This window comes from Brassica oleracea, chromosome C9, assembly GCF_000695525.1.
Source record: "Brassica oleracea var. oleracea cultivar TO1000 chromosome C9, BOL, whole genome shotgun sequence".
Taxonomy (NCBI): Eukaryota; Viridiplantae; Streptophyta; class Magnoliopsida; order Brassicales; family Brassicaceae; genus Brassica; species Brassica oleracea.
This window is the reverse complement of record NC_027756.1, coordinates 9,268,012-9,273,898: the sequence shown is the minus strand read 5'-3', so window position 1 is coordinate 9,273,898 and position 5,887 is coordinate 9,268,012.

Here is a 5,887-nt window from a genome sequence, read left to right as displayed (position 1 = left end):
AAATAATATTTTATTTTATTTTGCAATATGCCTAAAAAAATTAGTCAATCCGCGCTATTGCGCGGGCAAATATCTAGTTCAGTATAATCAGTTGATAATAACATTTTCTAGAAATCGTAATAACTAATAACGAGCAAGCTTGAGTGTACGAGTTTTGTTGATTATTTTTTTAATATATCTATAAATTAAGAAATTACTAGAATTCAACCCGCGCTGAAACGTGGATGAAGTTTTTTATATATAAATCATAATATTTACAAACCACTAGGTGTTTTTCTACACCATGTGCACTAAAGAACTTTTTAAAGCTAACTTACATTTAAAAATAAATTTTATTAAATTTTATAGATTTTACTATTTTCTTACTAATATCTAATATAGATTTGATATATATTAAATCAATTTGTATAAAACTAATAAAATGATATAAAATTGTATAATTATCAAAAATTTAGCCTAAACAGTATTTATAAAATTTGTAGATATATAAGAAACTAATGTTCTTAGGATTAAATTTTTGAAAGTTTTAATAATACAAATTGTATAATTATACAAAAATAATAATATTTTGAAATTTGAAATGTTATATATGAATATATTTATTTTATAGATGGTGTATGAGCTATTATCATATTTAAAAAAAGTTTACCAAAAAGAAATATCAATATTAAATGTAATATATGAATTATTACCATATTCTAATAAATTTGCCAAAAATACAAATCAACATTAAATGAAATTATACATGTTATATTTTTCCGGAAGTCATTTCATCAATTTCAGTAGTCATGTCATATTTTGGTTTTGTGAAATTGATTGTAAAAAGAACATGTGGCAAAATCACTTCTCAAATATAGCGTAAGAGATTGTTCATGTGTTTGAGAATTTAAAATTTTCTTTTTAAAAAGTCATGTTGGAGTTTTTCTAATAGTGTATATTTAGTTAAATAAATATCAATTTTTGGTTTTAGTTTGTATACAATTAGTTATTATGAAGTTCATTAACAATATATATACGTGAAATATATTTTTATTTGAAACTAATTTCAAAATTTTAATTTGCATGTACATATGCATTGTTAGGTGTAAATTTTAAGAAAACTTACATTAATGATCATGACCAAACCACGACTGATTGACATACATGAGTTTTGATTTTACAAAAGTGTGACTAATAATGTTGTAACGACTGGAGCCAATGTGATAATTTTGTAGTTTAATGACAGACTTTTAGTTTTTTATTTTTTTTATAGAATTCCATTTTCTGAAAGAACATATTGATGTTGGACTTTTTTAAGTTGACAAATAAAATAATTAGATAATATAGTCTTTTGTTGGCCGAATATTCTGTGTCCGATTATAGTATTAGCTGCCAAAGATTTCTTTTACATAATTTAGTTGCTAATAACAAATTACTAGATTTTGATCCGCACAACCGTGCAGATGTATATTTTCATGTTTATATATAGATATTTGTTTTACACAATCAATATACATTTTTAATGTTACTCACATATTTAAATATTTGTATAATTATTTTAAATATAATGCTTTTACAGTTTTCATGTTGTAAATTCAAATCATCACATATATATGTTGCTTCTTATTATATATTTGTCCTATTGAATTTGTTTTTGATTATTAAACCAGATTTTTTTTGGGATAATTTTTGAAAAATACTAAATTTTTTATTTAAATTTTGAAAAATACATTTCTTTTTTATTTTTTGAAAACTAAAATTTATTATGTGTGATAAGACACTCTTATCCTTATTTAAATTAAAATTTAAATTAATAACTAAAATGTAAATCTGAAAATAATATTATTGTTATGTCTGTGATAAATATATTTTTGAGATAATTGCATACTAATGTTGTTGGTGTCTTCATGGCGTAGAAAAATGAATAGATTGAACATGTTACCATCACATAATGAAAAAATAGACAAATCATTTTTTTTAAGAATGGAAAAATTAATTCATAAATTTTATGGAACTGCAAGAGTCTTTTGTGTTCCATATATATGCACAAAGTTCACAAATATATCATTCTTCCTTTGATCCACTGTGTGGTAACAAAAAGAGAAAATGTACATCAAATGCGTGTATGGTTGTATATAAAGACAAAAAAAATTCGAATCGGAACAAGTGATCATTTAGTTATTGGCTAAGAACGTGTATATTACTGACTGATTGTTTTTTTAAGAATCCTACTAACAAGAATGTGGTAAATTGTGATGAAAATCTGAAGAGCTTTTGTTTGGGAAGCAACGAATTGAGCTAATCAAGTTTTGCTATTTTCCAGATGTTGTACTGTTGATTTGTTTATAAAAAAAAATATCTTAGCATTGGTTAGAAGGTATTCATATAGCTGGTCTAGTACGTTTTTCTGTATTTTTAAGCTGATTCTTGTTTTTCTATATTACTTGGTCTCATATGTTTTTAATGTTGATAAAAGAGAACAATGTTTCGGGTTAACATCCTATTGGTAAGCAATACACAAGAGATGGCAATACAATGGGGCATCGTTTTTTCCAAAGCATTGACATCGTTTGTTTAATCAGAAGAAATGTAAGATATACTTATAAGATACTATATACATATTGAGTCAATGATTTGAAACCAAAATCAACAAAAATCCTATTATTGTTAAATTTGTTTCAAAAAGAAACACAATATTCTAAATTGTTTTATTAAGATTTTATCTTAGCTATTAGAATAATTACAAACATTCAAATTGGATAATTTGGTCATTTCACCTATAAACAAGTGTACTTTTCAAAAAAAAAAGTTGGTGTAATTTTCAAAATATAATCTCACATAAAGACATTTTTCCAAATTTCCTCATTTTGTTTATGTATGAAACAACATATTTGAAAATTGTTTTGTATCTAATTTATTATGATTGTAACCCGTAATTCAAATCGCTAGATTTTCTTTAGTAATTTTTTTATGTTTATTCATCTTATATAATAAATTACTATATATATAAAAGTTTAGATAAGTTAACTTTTTATACATGTATTATATATTTTACTAATGTTAACCCGTTCTACCAACATATTATATTTTTAGCATAAATATTTTATATTTATTAAAATAAAATATATTAACTTATCAATTTAAAATAATTTTATCATATTCAGTTCAATATAATGTTTTTCTTTTAAAATGGTAGGTATTATTAGAAAATAGATAAAATAGGATATAATTTTATTATTTTCATTTTATAAAATATAGCTGAAAATATATTAATGTATAATAACATTTCATTACTAATTACAAAATTAGTGAAAATATTTATATTCAATTTTTGACAATTAAGATCTTGTTATAATCTGTTTCAACAGATTTTTTAGAATTTTAAATAAATAAATAAATATATATATATATATATATATATATATATATATATAAATTAAAAGATATCAAAAGATATTATGATTAAAGTAGTTAAAAGATTATATATTATTAGCATTAAGGATATACATTTAATTTAAAAAATCAAATCATGGTCTGAATACAAATATCACACATAAAAGAAATTATGAATTTTATTTTAATAGAATAGATAGATATATTTCTTGAAAATTAAAATAGAAATAAATATTTAGTTCTAACAAAATCTTTTAAAATTATTGGTAAAATGTAATTTGAAATTAATCAATTTCATTTTTATTATGATTGAATATAATTACAAATATTTTAATTTTTAATTTTCTTTTATAAATCAAAGCTAAATTCAATTTTAATTTCTAATTTATATTTGAGAAAATGACAAGGATAACACTAAAAAAGTTTTTGTCACAAATATAGCCTATAAGAATAAAAATGACCAAAATAGCACTTAATGTTTTATCAAAAGAGATAAATATACACTTATACCCCAATGGTAAATTAATTTAGACATTAGGGTTTAGAGTTAAGGGGTCGGGTTTAGGATTTAGGGTTTAGGGTTTAGGGTTTAGGGTTTAGAGTTTAGGGGTGGGGTTTAGGGTTTAGAGTTAAGGGGTGGGGTTTATGATTTAGGATTTACGGTTTAGGATTTAGAGTTTAGGGTTTAGAGTTTAGGGTTTAGAGTTGGGGAGTGGGGTTTTGGGATAAGATTTCATATTTAGAAAAATAAAAAAAATTTAAATTTTTCAAAAGATAAAATGTTATTTTAATCATTTTAGTTTTTGAGTGCTATTTTTGTGACATAAACTTAGAAATTTGCTATTTTGGAGATTTGCCCTTTATATTTTATGATAATTAAATTAAAACTAACAAATTTTGAAAGTAAATTTAAAAATATTCTATAAAGTTTTTTAAAAGATTTTGTCAGAATATTTTAATTATATTCATTTTTATTTCAAATAAAAAGATGGGCCCCTAAAAATATAAAGATATTAAAAATATAATAACGAACTTATGTAAAATTTGATATTTTTGAGGAATGGTCCAAACTAAAAATTACACATGAGAGAATTCATGACTTCTATTTTAATAGTATAGATTATGCCTTAGATATTTATTCTTGATATTAGATTTACCTTTAATTAGTATATTAGATTTATAATGGTTTAAATACTGTTACATATTTTGTAGGACCATTTCAAATTTAAATGACAATTTTCTAATGGTAGATAAAAATTATGACTCTAAATTAATAGAGTAAATATCACAACATTAAGAAACATTTGTTATATAGTTAATATCATAAATACATATACTGTTATTGTTAATCATTTCGGTCGATATTAATTTTTAACACACTTGAGGTGTAATAAAATTGTGTTTATGAATATAAGATGAAATAAAATTGTGTTTGCGATTATCCATTGGATGGTACAAAACTCATAGTTATTGATGATAGAAGTTTTAAAGGTTCTTAAGAAAAATGTTTTAGTATAAATGATTGTAGAACCAATTCTAAGAGATTTCAAGCACTGAGAATGCAAGTACTTACTTAATCTAAGTGCAACCGATGATTTAAAGGGTTTTCTAAACTAATGATTAATACTAATGCAGTTTCAGAATAATAAAAACGGTAAATGAGTTGACTTTCTTAACTAAGGAAAATGAGAACTCATGGGCATAGGAATTAGACCTTGGGTGATCAAGTTTCGAACTAAGAATAAAAATGACAGACGAACAATCAAACTATCAACCTTAATCTTAGACACGATCCTAAACAAACTCTATGTCTAGATGAATGTTCATTTACTAACATATTTCAAACAACAAATGTCTTTGGTTGAATAATATGTAAGCAATCATTACTAACAGGTCTAAAGCTATCTTAGCACTTCTAACAACAAATGTCTTTGGCAAAATATGCTAAAAGCTTAGAAGAGTTGTTTGAGGCATTTCATCGAACACCTTTTGGGTGGGAAATGCCTAAAGATCAACTTTTGAGAAGCTAACTCAGAAGATGCATTATGATTACTCTACTAGCAAGGTTTTGGAATGATATACTCTAAAACATCCTAGTTCTAACCTAATCACCCTTAATCTTCCTAACCCATGAATTCAAATGGTGATTACTCACTACTCTTCATGATTCCTCTTAAACTCATTTTGGATTTCAGATTAATCATACAAAGAGATATAACAATGAATTAGAAACATAGAATTGCAATAACTAGATGAACAAAGATGATTCAAGAGATGAATTTTCCAAAGGTTTTTCTTAGAACCAAAGATAATCGGTCTGGTGGCTGCTAAAGGTACTTAAAACATAGGTTTTCAGAAGTAAAAACGTGCATAATGAAATGACCAAAAGGCCCTTGAGTAGAAATGAATTTGAGCAAACAGAAGGCGCGCAGTGACCTCCAGTAGTCGCTCCGGGAGGTCGCTCCAGGCTTTGGGAGCGACCTGGAGGGGTCGCTGCGAGACGTCGCTCTGGGTC